Below are 19,525 nucleotides of genomic sequence, written 5' to 3' on the forward strand. Positions count from 1 at the left end.
TTGAGGACAATACAGTGCCACTGACATGGCCTGCAACGAAAACATGTGGTCTCTCCTTCACTGCAGCCGAGGTGTGTAAGACATTTAAACGTGTTAACCCTCACAAGGCTGCAGGCCCAGACGGCATCCCCAGCCGCGCCCTCAGAGCATGCGCAGACCAGCTGGCCGGTGTGTTTACGGACATATTCAATCAATCCCTATACCAGTCTGCTGTTCCCACATGCTTCAAGAGGGCCACCATTGTTACTGTTCCCAAGAAAGCTAAGGTAACTGAGCTAAACGACTACCGCCCCGTAGCACTCACTTCCGTCATCATGAAGTGCTTTGAGAGACTAGTCAAGGACCATATCACCTCCACCCTACCTGACACCCTAGACCCACTCCAATTTGCTTACCGCCCAAATAGGGCCACAGACGATGCAATCTTAACCACACTGCACACTGCCCTAACCCACCTGGACAAGAGGAATACCTATGTGAGAATGCTGTTCATCGACTACAGCTCGGCATTCAACACCATAGTACCCTCCAAGCTCGTCATCAAGCTTGAGACCCTGGGTCTCGACCCTGCCCTGTGCAACTGGGTACTGGACTTCCAGACGGGCCGCCCCCAGGTGATGAGGGTAGGTAACAACATCTCCTCCCCTCTGATCCTCAACACTGGGGCCCCACAAGGGTGCGTTCTGAGCCCTCTCCTGTACTCCCTGTTCCCCCACGACTGTGTGGCCACGCACGCCTCCAACTCAATCATCAAGTTTGCGGACGACACAACAGTGGTATGCTTGATTACCAACAACGACGAGACGGCCTACAGGGAGGAGGTGAGGGCCCTCGGAGTGTGGTGTCAGGAAAATAACCTCACACTCAACGTCAACAAAACTAAGGAGATGATTGTGGACTTCAGGAAACAGCAGAGGGAACACCCCCCTATCCACATCGATGGAACAGTAGTGGAGAGGGTAGCTAGTTTTAAGTTCCTCGGCATACACATCACAGACAAACTGAATTGGTCCACTCACACTGACAGCGTCGTGAAGAAGGCGCAGCAGCGCCTCTTCAACCTCAGGAGGCTGAAGAAATTCGGCTTGTCACCAAAAGCACTCACAAACTTCTACAGATGCACAATCGAGAGCATCCTGGCGGGCTGTATCACCGCCTGGTATGGCAACTGCTCCGCCCTCAACCGTAAGGCTCTCCAGAGGGTAGTGAGGACTGCACAACGCTTCACCGGGGGCAAACTACCTGCCCTCCAGGACATCTACACCACCCAATGTTACAGGAAGGCCATAAAGATCATCAAGGACATCAACCACCCGAACCACTGCCTGTTCACCCCGCTATCATCCAGAAGGCGAGGTCAGTACAGGTGCATCAAAGCTGGGACCGAGAGACTGAAGAACAGCTTCTATCTCAAGGCCATCAGACTGTTAAACAGCCACCACTAACATTGAGTGGCTGCTGCCAACACACTGTCATTGATACTGACCCAACTCCAGCCACTTTAATAATGGGAATTGATGGGAAATGATGTAAATATATCACTAGCCACTTTAAACAATGCTACCTTATATAATGTTACTTACCCTACATTATTCATCTCATATGCATATGTATATACTGTACTCTACATCATCGACTGCATCCTTATGTAACACATGTATCACTAGCCACTTTAACTATGCCACTTTGTTTACTTTGTCTACACACTCATCTCATATGTATATACTGTACTCGATACCATCTACTGTATGCTGCTCTGTACCATCACTCATTCATATATCCTTATGTACATATTCCTTATCCCCTTACACTGTGTATAAGACAGTAGTTTTGGAATTGTTAGCTAGATTACTTGTTGGTTATCACTGCATTGTCGGAACTAGAAGCACAAGCATTTCGCTACACTCGCATTAACATCTGCTAACCATGTGTATGTGACAAATAAAATTTGATTTGATTTGAAAGTAGTTGTGATTATCCTGGACATTCATGTTTCCTCTCCTCCCCCTCTATAGGCCTGAGGAGAAGCCTGGTTTAGAGTTGTGTGAGATGAATGGTCAAATCTAAATGGTAAATCTAAATGGTAAATCTAAATATTTTAAAACTAAGAGACAGAGACAGGTGCTTCATCATTAGATAACCACTGATAGGGGACTCATTAAATAAACAGTTCAGCCCGCATACTGTTGTCCCCAGTACCGATTCAGTTTGTACCCGTAGTCAAGCCCTCTGTCTTATATGATGTAGGCCTAATGGACTGGGTATGAAGTTGACATGAAATGAAACAATGGAAGTGGTGGTCATATTGACAACATCATGTTGTTCAAGGATGATGATCTTGAAAATGATGCTTTCTATAAGATCCTTGCACTTCTATGTTGCGGTTCAGAAAGGCGGGACTAAATACTGACATTCCTATAGCACCTCTTCTTTATTATATCATGCTGAACTAATAGAACCCGGGCATGACCCCAGTCTCTGAGGGTGGCTCAGGGAAAGTGGGATGTGCAAAAAAACACTTTTCCAATTCACAAGTGTATTACAGTTTTTCTCAATTTCTTTGGCTCAATTCTCAAAGGAGAATATTTTTTTTATCAAAACAACCAGTTCAAATCTCTGAACAATTAGTTTGTTGTTCACACCGGATTTGAAGTTCTTATTCATTTAAGCAAATTACACGTGTTTTGGCACGTGTGCAAAGGACAATTGTCTACAATTTGCCCAATAACTACATGCACATGGCTTGCTGTTGAAAACTGACGAATTGATTCTCAGTGAAATGATCATACTCATTACAACTTCTAACATTATTTCATGGTGTGAGCCATCACATCCAAAATTATCCATTTAAATATCAAAATCTGTCAGACGTAAAGTTGCTTCTGAAGCTTCTAAAGCCATGATGTAATTTTCTGGAATTTTCCAAGCTGTTTAAAGGCAGTCGACTTCTGTATGTAAATTTCTGACCCACTGGTATTGTGATACAGTGAAAACTATAGTTTGATAACAAGACATTTGTGGAGTGGTTGAAAAACTAGTTCTAATGATTCCAACCTAAGTGTATGTAAACTTCCGACTTCAACTGTATTTATGGAATATACATGTACAGTTTACACTGTTCTCCACTCATTACCTGTATTAACTGCACCTGTTTGAACTCGTTACCTGTATAAGAGACACCTGTCCACACACTCAATCAAACAGACTCCAACCTCTCCACAATGGCCAAGACCAGAGAGCTGTGTAAGGACATCAGGGATAACATTGTAGACCTGTACAAGGATGGGATGGACTACAGGACAATAGGCAAGCAGCTTGGTGAGAAGGCAACAACTGTTGGCTCAATTATTAGAAAATGGAAGAAGTTCAAGATGACGGTCAATCACCCTTGGTCTGGGGCTCCATGCAAGATCTCACCTCGTGGGGCATCAATGATCATGAGGAAGGTGAGGGATCAGCCCAGAACTGCACGGCAGGACCTGGTCAATGACCTGAAGAGAGCTGGGACCACAGTCTCAAAGAAAACCATTAGTAACACATTACACCGTCATGGATTAAAATCATGCAGTGCATGCAAGGTCCCCCTGCTCAAGCCAGCACATGTCCAGGCCCTTCTGAAGTTTTCCAATGACCATCTGGATGATCCAGAGGAGGAATGGGAGAAGGTCATGTGGTCTGATGAGACAAAAATAGAGCTTTTTGGTCTAAACTCCACTCACCATGTTTGGAGGAAGAAGAAGGATGAGTACAACCCCAAGAACACCATCCCAACCGTGAAGCATGGAGATGGAAACATCATTCTTCGGGGATGCTTTTCTGCAAAATGGACAGGATGACTGAACAGTATTGAGGGGAGGATGGATGGGGCCATGTATCGCGAGATCTTGGCCAACCACCTCCTTCCCTCAGTAAGAGCATTGAAGATGGGTCGTGGCTGGATCTTCCAGCATGACAATGACCTGAAACACACAGCCAGGGCAAATAAGGAGTGGCTCCGTAAGAACATCTCAAGGTCCTGGAGTGGCCTAGCCAGTCTCCAGACCTGAACCCAATAGAAAATCTTTGGAGGGAGCTGAAAGTCCGTATTGCCCAGCGACAGCCCCAAACCTGAAGGATCTAGAGAAGGTCTGTATGGAGGAGTGGGCCAAAATCCCCGCTGCAGTGTGTGCAAACTTGGTCAAGAACTACAGGAAACGTATAAATGCTGTAATTGCAAACAAAGGTTTCTGTACCAAATATTAAGTTCTGCTTTTCTGATGTATCAAATACTTATGTAATGCAATAAAATGCAAATGAATTACTTAAAATCATACAATGTGATTTTCTGGATTTTTGTTTTAGATTCCGTGGTCTGACAATAGAAGAGGCTGGTCGGAGAGTACAGACTAAAGTAAACAGGTCTACAGTGTTATAAACCATGGTCTGACAAAGGAAGAGGCTGGTCGGAGAGTACAGCCTAATGTAAACAGGTCCACAGTGTCATCAATTGTGCAAACATACCACAGGGAAAACAGATAAATATGTACTCGTTCTTTACTTTTGTTCTAATTTACTTTTATTTCTACTTTACTAAAATGTCTGATTCTAGAATAGGCTATGTAAAACAAACTTTATATTTGGTTTCTGTATATAGAGAAAAACAGAACTGGAAAGACATGAAATGACCCACATTCTTGTTTTTGTGGACTAGGCTGGGTTCCATCTGGCCAAAGGCAGGAGGCGTGGCCGCAATCTCATTGGACACCGAGTCACAATTGGCACACCAGGCCAACGTGGTGGCAATATTACAATATGTGTTGCCATTTCTGAGAATGCTGTGAGCACACACATTCCTCACATTGAGCCCTGTAACACCCAACTTCTCCTGGCCTTCCTAAATACACTTTACAGAACGAGGTTTAGTTAGACCAGATTTGCCAGATTATGTTATTGTGAGTGTCATGTCTTTACTATCATTAAATTGAAGACTTAGTTTTTATCAAAGATTCTCTGTAATTAGTATTACGTGATCAAACTGATTAATCATGTAACTGTAATTAACTAGGAAGTCGGGGGACAAAGGAACATTTTCAGATTACAAAGTTATAATTTCCCAATATAACCTTTCAGATATTTTCATATCTGATCCATTGTCTTCTGAATAGCGAATTAGTTATTTTACCACACGTTAGTCTCATTCCAAACGTTGTAAATTGTTGGTTATTGTAAATTGTTGGTTAACATCAATTGTCTTAAATCATTTACTTATTAACTAAATAAACAATCACAGAAATGCACAAACAAACAAAGTAAATATGGGTACAAGAAATGATAGGAGAATGTGCCCTAGTGGGCTAAACCCGGCATGGCGGCTTGTTAGACAAAAGGGAAGTGGTAGTCGACAAAGAAGTCACTACAGCGTTACTAATTATAACAATTGAAATGCTAATCCTTTGTACATGAACGCTCACTCATTCGGGAACAATTGCAATCAATATACATATTTAAGCTCAGTGTGTCATCTTGATCACTGTTGAAAAGTTAGTTTAGTTAGTCTTCTCTCGCTCTCTCTCTCTGTGTGTGTGGTTAGGATGAATCGTTCAGAGTGACATTCATTCGTTTCGTTATAGAATGGATGTTTCGGCGGTTGTCATTCTTCGCGTTCAATGATACCGAATTCCTAGCTGCAGACTAGTAATTAATATCAAAGAATTGTTCTTATTCTGTCGGTATCGATAGTCTAAGAGTTTAGCCACGTGGTATGGTTAAAAGATTCAGCAATGGTCTGCAACCTTCGTCCTCCCGTGATTGAGAGAAACATGATGTCCGTGATATTTTTGTTCTCGGCCATAATTGTAAGTTGGTTGCCACTGGCCAACAGATCAGTCTCTACACAGTACCCCAACATCAATTTGATCATGTGGGCAGATGTCATTCTTTGTTGTGTATAATTATTTATCTCTATTGTACCATTTTGTAAACTCTAGATAGTGTAAGTGATAATTTCTCAAAATTGGGGTTTTATTCAGAATTGCAGAAAAGGGCCTGTCCCAGGATGCTTGACCCTAACTGGGCTCATAGGCGGTCCTCTGATTTAGTTCAACTCAAAAGCGATTTGGAGTTTCCTTCATTAAACAGTCCAAAATCATATTAGACAATTTTACAAACAGTATCATACCCACTCATTCATCTTATACAACAATTGGATGTCAACCTCATACCTGAGGCTATTATATAAACAGCGTTATGGTAATGTGGCCACACCGTCTCCCATGAGACAAATGTTGTTACAAATGGACCAGTTCGTAGCTGGATTCTTCACCGATCTTTTATACCTTCTCCGGAACATGAAATTTGTTCGGACCTCAAGTTTATGAGTTGGAAGACATTCCTTTGTTCTCTATGAAAATTCACTCTGTCTCTTAAACTGTGTGGCCATGAGGCAAGGTCTTCTCCTCAGGAATTAACGACCTCTCTCTGACCACAGCAGCCTAGTTGAAGGAGGCAAGGGGGAGGCAGGGAGAGGGTTCTCGGGCTTGCTGTACCCAAAGAGGGCAATGTCATGACATGGTTTGGATCTTGTTTGTCCTGCAAGTTACAAATCAACATAAAATCATGAACACATGATGTCCTGTTTGTAGAACATCGTTGCAGTTCCCTCTGGTGGTTGAACTTGGTAGGCTTCTCTGAAAGTGGAGCAGTCCACCACAAGGATGGTAGTTGATGTCCTGGTTGGCGATCGCTGTTGCGGTCCCCTTTAGTGATGTACCTTGGTAGGTTCCCTGGAAGGGCCCGGGGATGTCCTGGTTTGTAATCGCCGTTGCGCCCCCCCCCCCTGGTGGTTTACCTTGGTAGGCTCTATGACAGCGGAGCATGCCACCACAAGGATGGGCCGTGGGTGTCTGGATTTGGGGTCGCTGTTCCGGACCTGTCGCCTGGTCGTTGTCCAGACTGGAAGATCTGGGCAGTAACTTAGACAGATGTTAACGCACACACACTCATGAAATATATATAATTACTGTTATGTTATGTTATGTTAATTACTGATGTCCCCTTTAAGGATGGAGCACCCTTGGTCATGCGCAGTGTTGTTCTATGTTATTCTGGCACAAACTCGTTTGAGTAAATGTGAAACTCCAGTTCAATTGCTTGTATTCAGAGTCTTTCTTATTATATAAATAAGTACTAAGTGTTAAGATACTACAATGGCGACGAGGATGATTACCTGCAGTGTGCATCACGAATACAGATGGAGGAAGAGAGGAAGATTTTGACCCTGTAGCACAACAGCTAGCAAGCAGTGAAGACGAGGGGAGAGCTGACGAGAACGAGGCGGCAGCTCAAAGACCTGTGGAGCCGGAGGTAAAGAGAATGGCTAGCATCGGGAAAATAGATGTGTTTGATGACACGCAAGAAAACTGGGCAAGTTACATTGAAAGACTGGAACAGTACTTCATTGCAAATGACATTGCTGATAACAAGAGTGTGCCAGCGTTGTTGAGTTTAATTGGCCCAAAAACGTACAGTTTGCTAAGAGATCTGACTGCCCCTCTGAAGCCCTCCAATAAAACATTCACAGAGATTGTGGAGATATTGCAAACACCTATCACCTAAACCTCTCCTCATCGCGGAACGTTTTCGTTTCCACAAGAGAGATCAGAATGAGGGGGAGGATGTTAGTACATATGTAGCAGAGTTGTAGAAACTGTCGGAACATTGCCAATAGTTGCCTATTGTGAAGAAAGACAGGTCTGTTAGAATGTGTGGCATGTTCAAGGTAACTGTGAATTCAATGTTGCATGTGGACCAATACCCCCTACCACATCTGGATGACATCTTTGCTGCACTAGCTGGTGGGAAACACTTCAGTAAAATCGATCTGAAACAGGCTTACCTGCAGCTACCGGTTGAAGAGAGCTCCAAACAGTACCTGACAATAAACACACACAAAGGTTAATACAGGTATAACCGCCTGGTTTTTGGCATTGCATCGGCCCCAGCCATTTGGCAACGAACTATTGATCAGATTTTGCAAGGAATCCCAGGAACCCAATGTATCCTGGATGACATAACAGGACGCATCGACAAAGAGCACCTGTCTAACCTGGAAGATGTCCTGAAAAGACTGAAAGAGTATGGTCTACAGGCAAACTTACAGAAGTGTGAGTTCTTCAAAGACAAGATTGTCTTCTGTGGACATGAAATTGACTGCAATGGATTGCACAAAACACAGGACAAATTTGAGGCAGTGGTACCACGACCACAAAATATCACAGAAGTGAGAAGTGAGATCTTTCACGGGACTGATCAATTACTACAGAATTGTAGTCAGCTCCTGGAAAAGAATAGGACATGGTGGTGGACAGAGCAGTGTGAAAATGCATTTCTGGAGGCAAAACGGCTCATAACATCTGAACAGGTCCTGATGCATTACGACCCTGAAATGCCAGTGAAGTCGGCTTGTGATGCGTCCCCTTATGGCTTAGGGGCCCTCCTTTCACACACACTGAAAGATGGGTCAGAGAGGCCAGTTGCATTCGCGTCATGAACATTGAATGATGCAGAGAAAAACTACTCACAAATCGACAAAGAAGCACTGGCACTAGTGTGGGGCGTCAAGAAATTCCACCCATACCTATATGGCAAGCGTTTCACACTGGTTACAGATCACCAGCCATTGCGGGAGTGGGGCACCACCAGTACAGAGCCTGCTCAGAAATGGCAGCAGGCAGGTGTGAGTGCATCTGCATGCACAGTGAGGCTTTTGGAGGATGTCCTGGTGTCAAGAAGGGCAGCAAAGAAGCCACTTCTCTCCAGGAAAAACATCAGACAGACTGATATTCTGCAAAAGGTACAGGGATTGGACTGCTGAGGACTGAAGTCATTTTCTCTGAATTCCCTTTCCCATTGTTTGGGGCATCCAGATAAAAGCTCGTCCGGAGAAAACAAGTTGAGCGCTACCATCAAAAACCATCAAAAACCCGTTTAATTTGGGTAGCATTTGCCAATTTACTGACACAATAAATCGATTTTGAAGCATGAATTAATCGTTTTGGGTGAGTTTCTACATTTTGCAGACATGGAATAGAGTTGTGATGTCCCATAAAACAGTTGTGACAATTGCACTTAAAGTTTAGAGAATGTTAAGACAGTTTTAAAAAATGAGCGAAAGCGATTGGGAAAAACTGTAATATACTTGTAAATGTGCGAAATAGGACGAATATGAGCACCCAAATTATTATTTTTATAAAAATCACATGGAATTAGATATACTCTATTCTGAAGAGTGTATTCTACTCCTTTCACTGGAGAAACACATCCTACTGTCCTTGTTTATTTATCAAACGAAAGGTCAGAAAACAATCCCGAGCGTTTTATCCTGTCAAGGATAGGATGCTTAGAAGACAAGTACAGAGTTATGGCATTTCCTTGTTTGATATTATCCCTGGTAAAAAAATATATATATATATAAACAATTGTTTCTCTGTTCTTTCTCCTTTACACTTTGTGAGAAGCTTCTGTGTCTGTGTGCTGTCTGAGTGTAAGTCTCCCTGTTAGTAAACACTATTCGAGCAATACTCAATAATTGTTTTCAGAGATAAGGTCTGCCTTGTTCACAATGGGGATAACTCAATCCCTGATCTTGTTAGAGAGCTTTTAGGGGATAGAGAGGATCGACAGACTCTGAGTCCAGCCTCTTGTTTTTATCTCGCGGACACCATCTTCTCTCCGATGGCTCGCCTTAAACCCCATAATGGTCTCGGGAAAGATTACATTAAGCATTCTACTACAAATCAGATGAAAAGATTGTTCCGCTAGCCAGCCACATACAATGAGACGAGGACAAAACGGCACTGTCTGACTGTCTGCTCGCTCAGATGTTTACAGTTTCTTCACACGTCTTTCTGTACTACAGTAATTTGAGCTAGCCAAGCAGCCGTAAAGACTACCATTGCAGTGAGATTTGCAATTCAGTCCTTCAGTTCAATCATGGTGACTTGTGTATTTTAGCAGTGTGTAAAAAACGTTTCACGTCAATGGTCGCCCATGGGAGTTAAGGAAAGTATTAAGGAAAGTAACATCATTATTTTATCATGCGGAGTAAATGTTTTCAGGTTTTGTGGCCAGGGCCTGAAATAAAAATCGATGCGGTGGATATTGAACCGTGGCCTCCCCTGAGAGAGCACTGGATGTAACGGCTCTCTGTCTTCTCTGTCTCCAGGTTTATACATTCATCTGGCAGGGTTTTGACATTATAGTAAACTTTAGAAATATACCAATTACGCCAGACTCAATGCTGATGTACAGTATCACATGTGCAAAAGGCTCATAGGTGATTATGTCCGTTCAGAAGCACCCGTCGGCACCATACTAGGTAGCAGGCAGTTATTGTGTTGAATTATTTGAAGTACCATGAAGCAGGGCTTCCAAAACTCAGTCCTTGGGTCCCCCCACCCCCAACTCATCAAGCTTTGGGTATTTGAATCAGATGTTTAGTGCTAAGGCAAAAACTAAAACGTGCACCCAGTTCTAGAGCTCTGTTTATTGAAGCAGCTTTGGGTCATCTTAGGAGGTATAACAATTCTCGGTGTATACTGTAGACAGACCCCTATCCTAGCTCTCCCCACCCCTCCCTTCCTTTTTGAGTGTTTTCTTAGCCATCTCAAATATGGCAAATATTTATATTACCGTGCAACATGAACCCGCATGCTGCTATGGTTAGTCTCTATGTTACATGACCTGGTCGTGAACCTCCTTATGAACCTTCTTACTCTACTGGGGTGTTCTGAGGTGCATTTCCTCAAGTGTTAGTGTTAGTGGGGAAGCATCTGCCCTCTTAGAAGTCATTTAGCTTCAAAGTCATACCCTTTAACTACTTACCAAAGTTTGGAAACCAAATCTTTATGTACAGTATGCTCACTTAATCTGTTTTTCAGGAGTCATTTCACTGGAGAAACTGTGCAGAAGTGACAGTAGCTGTGAAGGGCTGGACCTTTGGGATTGGAGCCCAGTTGATTTGATTTGACGGTGGAAGGGAAGCTCTACGGAGAGAGAGACGGTCTGGCGGTACAGATCGAGCCCTGTTGTCAGTCTGTTGTCCCAAGCAGACCTCTCTCTCTTTCTCTATATCTCTCTCTGTATCTATCTCTCTCTGTATCTATTTATCGCTCGCTCCCTCTCTTGCTTAATTGCCAAGTAGGGTAGAAAGTGCTTCACAGATTACAGTATCCAGGAGGGCCAACTATGATGATACTGTCTTGTGTCACGGGTCCATGTTTTGCACAGAGAGTCATAGAGAATGTTTGGTAACATTTCAAATTACATTCCCCCTATACTCTTACCCCTAAAAAGCATAGCACTGATAATGGCACCAGGTGTCAATCTGCAGTGACAAAATGTCTAGTCGCCAAGTGTTAATTATACCATCCGATTCAATTCTTAGATTGTGAAAGATATTTTGCAAGACATTTTTATGTCCAAGGGTTGACTGTACATTTTACCCAGGTATCCCTTGTCAGGCAATTGCATTGTCTCTCTTTAATGCTTGTAAAGTAAAACATCTTTGTCTCTGAATCACAGTCATTATATTCCATCATAAAACACAATGTGTGACAAGGAGAGGATTGAGGCAAGAGAAACCATAAGGTCTCTCAGACAGTTTACAACACAGTACTGTCATGTGCTTCACCGCCTACACTGACAACCCTCTGTGTAACGTTATGCAAATTCAAATTCAATACAACGAAAACAGATGAACACAACACAGCTCTCGATTGGTAGGTTTGAAGCGGAACTTTTATTTTGGAATAATATTCAGCCGCGATAACGTACTCCGGGGATCTCAGAAGAGTACGTCATGAGGGACGAGGCAGGTTACGGTGTTAATTGCTAATGTTTTCCAACCATGTAAATGAATTAAACACACACATTAGTTGAGCTTTAATGGGTGCTTCAATGTTGTATAAGCAAAGCCGTCAGCAGACATTGCACGCGTCGATGCATAAATTCTCAAAACTAGGGTTAAAGGGTTTTTAAGCACACAAGGCTCACCATCGTGGAGACGGCTTCCGTCTTTCCTTTAAACATCTAGCAGTATTGTCTCATTACTATGTATCTCCTGTGTCAACCGTCCTGGGTTTCTTTTAAGCAATTACAAACCGACAATTAACATTACCTCATCACGTATTGATAATGTCAGAGCGTGTCACAATGAGCTGGAGTAGTGTGTTATGATTGGCTGACCATCATGGAGAATTTGCCACTGAAACCTCTCGCTGACAAGCGGTTGATGGACTCCATTAGTAAATGAGAGAATTGCAGTGACAGTCATCTCCTCACAGCTATTTGTCCACATGTTCATTTTCATATGCTTCCCCACGGAATATAACCCTGAAACCAAAAAGGACATGACTTATCTAATCATCAACTCAATTATTGAGAGAAGGTTGACATTGCCATCCTAAGCCTATTACTTCTCTCCTCAAACCTAGAATAAGTCCCACAGGAGGTTTTGTAGAGAAAAACATTAATAGACAGAGTGAAGATTTTTCTGTTTTAGGAATGTGGTCCTAAGTGGTCAGGACACAATGTTCATGAGCCATTTAGTTGTAAACACATCACTTCTGATGCCATCTGTTTTCCTTCAAGATGAAATAAAATCCCACAATGCACTGTAATTAGACATGGGGAGAAAGTCCCCTCCATCGCTCTGGTTTGTGAAAAATAATACCATTTAAGATATCCACAGGAGTCCCGTACTCACATGGTAAGGATTCTCATGTCATCCTGACAAATTTGATCTAAAGGACAAATGTTGTCAACAAGGCATTCAAACAACTTTCAAATCCGACCTACTTCAAATCTGTTGAATAATTATAGGTTTCCCTAAATCATCTGTGGAAGATCAGCCAGATGTCAAGTTAATTAGTACCCTGAATAAGCTTTTTTTTCATAGTCATAGTTTCAGTTCACAATACCAACTATGACTGGTGAAACATGGGGAACATTATATGCCAAAAAACACCGCGGAGGGCCATGGGTTAAAGCTCTGACAGGCAAGAGTCAGTTGAAAAATTGCACAAAGTGGTGCAGGAACGATCTTTTCTGGAGCAAAATAATGTGAATATTAGTCATTGCTGCAGTGAATCATCATCAGAAAGTGGAAAACAAGTGGAGAGAGGGGAGACGGAAGTGGAGCCGGTGGTGGGGTGGAGGTAACAGGGGAGGGAGGAGACAGTTGGAGAGATGAGAGAGAAGAGAACAAATTGGATTGCGCCTTCGACGGGTATTGATGGTTCAGATTTGTGTAAGATTTGGGAGAAAATGTGAGGATTTAAGGGTTGAGGTGTGTGATGAAGGAGGGATGATGAGGGGAGCTGGAGTGATGTTCGGAGGGAATGCAGCCCGTCTGCCGGCTTTCAACCGGCCAGTGGGATCCTGAGAGTGGGAGCTGGAAACAGAGGTGTGAAAAGCAAAAGAAGTCTGTTGAGGATTCGGAGAGAAGACCACATTGGCTATGACAAAAGTGTGGGGACACCAACTAAAGCACAATGGTGAGGATATGATAGGAGCTGATAGAGAGGGAGAGAGTGGGCCGGGGTTCAAGGTTGTTGCTTGGAAAGGACTAGAGTGTTGTTAGAAGTGGAGAAGGATACCTGAGGAAAGAATGTCAATAAAAGTGTTTTGACATTAGAAAAATGTGATGTGACATTGTCTTGCTCTTTTGGAAGGAGAAGGTACTGAAGGAAACAATGAACTTGTTGAAATGGGTTAATGTTTTGCCAAGGCCTATTGTGCTGTTATAGAAAGTACATTGCAGTTTATTAATATGTATTCTATTTTAAACAGCCTTTTAAAAATAATAAATTACACACCCATCAGCCATTGAATGCCTTCAACATATGACCGCCATGGATTTGAATTCACAATACATTTTGTGTCCTTCTCTCATCTCCTTTGTATAACAACAAAGTACAGTGCTCTTACACACTGAGAGGAAGAGCCTTGGATCTCAGCAGTTTTTTTTGTGAACGTAATGGATTCATTACTTCTCTACTCACATTCAAGCCCAAGGCAATGTCTAGTCACTTCATTAAAATGGGACAAAACGGACAGTCCAGTAGTTTCTGCTCCATTTGACTCTGAGAAGTTCAGCCGGAATTGTCCTACTAGAGCTACACTAAAGATCCAGTGTCTTTGAGATTCTCTACTGGAGAACAAGGGTGATGTGAAATTACTACAACTCATGAGAGATGTGAAGCTAAACAGTTAATATCTATGTGTAGAGACAGATATGTTGTCTTCAAAATTCTCAACTTAATAACTATGCTAATATGATCTATATATGAATAAAGAGCATTACAGGGGGAATCTCTGACGATTCCACTTTTTCCTATATGACAGGGAAAACAGAATGCATTGATCTTCTCATTTCCAAGCCCTTGGTAAACGGCTCACACCATCTGTTCCTAAATCCAATGAATTACCTTTCAGGGGAATACATGATGATATGCCATGGCTCCCAGTTTGCCAGAGGCATGGAGCTTCCAAAGCCTTTATCTCCGTGTTCCTGACATGGTTTGGGCAGGAAGTCGCCAGTGACAAAAACTTGTTGTATGGAAGTGGCTTGGTTTCATATCTCTCTCAGATTGGATTATAGAATTGACTTGGGAGTGTAAGGCTGCGTAAGACCATAGACATGCTAGATAACCCCGCCCTTGATGTTGTCTCGATGTTGTCTCCAAAGTCTAAATGTAATGAATTAAGTTTATCCATCTCTGAATCTTCTGATCATTAAAACAAACATATACTGTCTGTTGGCAGGACGCGTCTCAAGAACCTCAAATGTGTCTGAGCTTGTAAAGAGACTTCTAAGAATGTGTTTTGATGTGTGTAGCACTGGAGAAATATAGAGTGGGTTTAAGGTAATTTTTGACTCTGGATGGAGATAGTATTTTGTGATATTTAATGCGTTATTTAATGCGTTAACACAAGATTCACTCTTTGAAATTGACTAAGGAGTAGAGGGGAAGGGAGAAACTACTCAGAGAGGATGTAAATGTGTCCTCTCTCTCATGTAAGAGAGAGAGGACAGCAAGGAGGTGGAGGACACCCTCAGGTGGTTGGCAAAGACGAACAGGAGGAAAGTCTGTGACCAGCATGATAGAAGGACAGAGGGAAGAACAGAGAGCGGAAAAATGAAACATATTGAAGAAGTACACAAGTATCATCTGCATAGGAGTGATAGGAGGAAACTGGGAAAGGCAGTGAGATGTCCCAGTGAGTGGGTGTCGAGTGAGAAAAAACAGGGCTGAGAACAGAGCTCTGGGGTGTACTCCAGTGTACTGAGGTTAATGAACAGAGCAATAATCTCCAGGAGGCCAGATGAAGTGAATGCCATTGGAAGAGTGGAGAGGAGAGCAGACCTGCATTTAGCCTACTGCCAGGTTCAGAGATCTGCACCACAGCGGGAAATTGAGAGCAAAAAACTAAAATAGTAATTTTTTAGGTTTTCAAAAAGAAGGGTGACATCTTTGTTCTGTACACCCCTATATGTTGAAGGACATAGAGATCAATGAATAAAAAAAAATTGTTGCCCCAAATCCCTGGATATCGTTGAATGTTTTTGTCGCTTGGGAACTTCGAATGTGGACTGTACGCATCTGAAACAACCCTGCTTCAGGCTTGGGCAGTGGCTATGGTCAATTGATAAGGAAGCCACAACAATCAAGTCAAGTGTAGTGGCTTCCTTATCAATTGACCATAGCCATAAAATGATACAAAGTCCCATATAGGACGAGAGTCCATCGATCTGTCTCAGAGTTGAAGTGTTCAGGTGTTCAACTTCCAAAAATGTCATGAGTTTGACATCCAGAAATGTAAGAGTACAACATCCAAGAATCAGAGGTGCACATGATTCAAAGATGGAGCACTGCGTGTATGTGTGTGTGTGTCTCAATCAGCCGCCTATGTCCCCCCCAGTATTAAAGTGATGAATGGCAATTCAATCACTGAGATTTCATGACGCTACATGCAAGTTCACCTAGTGCAAAATGAGTACAAAGCATTTAAAGTAGCAGTAGAAATCCTCTATTGAAAACAACCATCTTGAGCGATTCCCAGAGTGCTTCCACAGCAACAACAGCAAGAGTAACAACAAAGGAATGCAAACATTAATTCTATTACTGTTTCAGACACAGTTGTGAGTAGGACCTATTTTTCCACAGTTCCAGACAGTTGGTGACTTCTCGCGTAGGGATTTGCTGCTGTAATATACGTGCACTGAACGAGTGAAAAAATTAAGGAGCATTTGTAAATGAGCCTTGTCAGTCATTTGTTGTATTTACTCTGCATGTTCACACAGCGAGCTCATATTGTCATGCTGACATTCAAGCTACGTTTAATTTTGCGGTGAGCCATATGAATTGGGTCCCTGTTGTAGCCCTGTCCTCATTTCCTATCTCTTTCAGTAACATTTAACTCATATACAGTGACTTGCAAAAGTTTTCCCCCTCCCCCCTTGGCATTTTTCCTATCTTGTTGCCTTACAACCTAGAATTAAAATAAATTTTTTGGGGGGGATGCAAAATAATTTATATTGTGACACAAACAAGAAATAACACAAAAAACAGAACTTGAGTGTGCATAACTATTCACCCCCCCCAAAGTCAATACCTTGTAGAGCCACCTTATTAACAATTACAGCTGCAAGTCTCTTAGGGCATGTCTCTATAAGCTTAGCCACTGGGATGTTTGCCCATTCTTCTCCAGCTCCTTCAAGTCGAATGGGTTCTGGGGGTGTACAGCAATCCTCAGGTCATATCACAGATTCTCAATTGGATTGAGGTCTGGGCTTTGACTAGGCCATTTCAAGACATTTAAATGTTTCCTCTTAAACCACTCAAGTGTTTCTTTAGTATCATGCTTAGGATCATTGTCCTGCTGGAAGCTGAACCTCCGTCCCAGTCTCAAATGTCTGGAAGATTGAAACAGGTTTCCCTCAATAATTTCCCTGTTTTTAGCGCTATTCATCATTCCTTCAATTCTGACCAGTTTCCCAGTCCCTGCCAATGGAAAACATCCACCACCGCATGATGCTGCCACCACCCTGCTTCACTGTGGGGATGGTATTCTCGGCGTGATGAAAGATGTTGGGTTTGCGCCAGACATAGCTTTTTCCTTGATGGCCAAAAAGCTAATTTTAGTCTTATATGACCAGACCAGTTATATGACCAGACCTTCTTCCATATGTTTGGGGAGTCTCACACATGCCTTTTGGCGAACACCAAATGTGTTTGCTTCTTTTTTTCTTTAAGCAATGGCTTTTTCTGGCCACTCTCTGGAGTGTATGGCTTAAAGTGGTCCTATGGACAGATACTCCAATCTCCGCTGTGGAGCTTTGCAGCTACTTCAGGGTTATCTTTGGTCTCTTTGTTGCCTCTCTGATTTATGCCCTACTTGCCTGGTCTGTGAGTTTTGGTGGGCGGCTCTCTCTTGGCAGATTTGTTGTGATTCCTTATTCTTTCAATTTAAAAAAATAATCGTCCTCTGTGGGATGTTAAAAGTTTCTGATATTTTTTAAACCCAACCCTGATCTGTACTTCTTCACAACTTTGTCCCTGACCTGTTTGGAGAGCTCCTTGGTCTTCATGGTGCCGCTTGCTTGGTGGTGCTGCTTGTTTAGTGCTGCTGCAAACTCTTCCAGAACAGGTGTATATATACTGAGATCATGTGACACTTAGATTGCACACAGGTGGACTTTATTTAACTAATTATGTGACTTCTGAAGGTAATTGGTTGTACCAGATCTCATCTCATCATAGCTAAGGGGGTGAATACATATCACACACCATTTTTACATTTTTCCTTTTGTATAATTTTTTAAAATAAGTAATTTTTTTCATTTCATTTCACCAATTTGGACTATTTTGTGTGTCCATTACGTGAAATCCAAATAAATATCCATTTAATTACAGGTTGTAATGCAACAAAATAGGAAAAACGCCAAGGGGGATGAATACTTTTGCAAGGCAATGTAGCAGTATCTGGGCAAACTAAATAGGAAAAACACAGTCCTGCAAGATGGACAACATTTTCTCACCCCCTCTTCTGCTAGGTTGCCAAAACAGAGATAGTTACCAAATTGTTGAAGCATGAAGTGCTTACAGCATCGCTCGGGGCTAAGTTCAACCATTTCACTCTAGAAGGGGAGAGATGTCTGTTGAATTTGTCATTGCCTAGTCAGTGAGGAGATTAACTGGGAGAAATCTTGCTTGGTGGAACAAGGGAGAGCTACAGGGATGAGAATATAATTTACTCTTCAGACAAATCGCACCCTTGTTCCTACCAGCAAAATATTCTGCAAAAATAGACCAACCTTTTAGAAAATGAATTGGTCATCAAATGGTCATAAATACATGATATTTGTTAACTTTAACATTATTATCAGGGCATATTATAATCTTCACAATCTTAAAATGACATTCGTTATTCATTTCCCTTTTAACCAGGCACTGAGAAAAGTTAGGGAGGGTGCACTGAGGTATGATAGCACCATCAAGGTCCACATTGACATGAGAGAATGATCAATGCAATTGACTAAATGACAGAGCGGAACATACTGTATCCCCTAAACCTCCTGTGGGACAGGTGTTAGCTTGAGTGACAAGTCACAATGATACCCCAACTAACAAGGGATACTCACCCAGAGTAAAACTAATTAGGACCTGGGAGATATCAGATCAGGGAAAAATGAATTTTTAAAAACCCAGCAAGGTTTGTCTCAGGTTGTGATCGTACTCGTTGTGATGCATCCTATTCCTATTGATGTCAGCTGCTTTGGAAGTGTTGCAGTCTCACAGTCACGCCGACTGGTTGCACTTGCCCTTTTAAGGCGCTCCTGTCTTTCTGTCTCTGTCTCGCAAACTTGGAAAGCAGATGTTTGACAGCTGATGGCTCTAGCTAAGTCGGGTAAAGAACGCTCCAGATCCCAGTAATTAGGTACATGAGAGTGATTGTGTCCTTCATTTGACTTTAAGACAAAAGTCTTTAAACAAAACTGTTTGGATTTTGTCTGGGATTTTCTTTGTTTCTTCGACTTTGAGGCTAAAGAGAAGCAAGTGTCTCAGAAATTTCTCATAAGGTGTTTTCAATTATTCGCCATTGCCTTTCATCTATTTCTCCATCTAGTTGAATGTACACAATGTGTTTTTCAGTGTAACTGTCTTTGCTGTGTTTCCAGACTAGAATACCAGTGACATTTAAATTAGGCAACCATGGGAGATTGAATGGGTGTTTTGTGGATAGTATGGGCTTATGGGTAATGCCATTAGACATAAAAAGAGAATAATCTATCCTTCATACTGCATAATACCCCCTTAGTTATAAAATGTGGACATGTTGAGTGCTGTTATGATGTAATGGACATTTAAATAACTAAACAAACTCAACCCTCATCACCACATCTGTCATTACGAAACCCTAATTATTCAAATAATTACGTTACGCATCATCACACTTTGTAATTGGAATCCAACCAGGCATCTAC

The 19,525-nt window shown here is 42.2% G+C and overlaps 1 protein-coding gene across 1 annotated transcript in view; it reads left to right on the forward strand.

Moving 5' to 3' along the window:
* The window catches only part of LOC124015275 (VPS10 domain-containing receptor SorCS3-like), a 244,171-nt gene that overhangs the window by 53,247 nt on the left and 171,399 nt on the right, over positions 1–19,525 (forward strand). The window lies entirely within an intron of this gene.

The sequence above is a fragment of the Oncorhynchus gorbuscha genome, linkage group LG26 (assembly GCF_021184085.1).
Source record: "Oncorhynchus gorbuscha isolate QuinsamMale2020 ecotype Even-year linkage group LG26, OgorEven_v1.0, whole genome shotgun sequence".
NCBI lineage: Eukaryota > Metazoa > Chordata > Actinopteri > Salmoniformes > Salmonidae > Oncorhynchus > Oncorhynchus gorbuscha.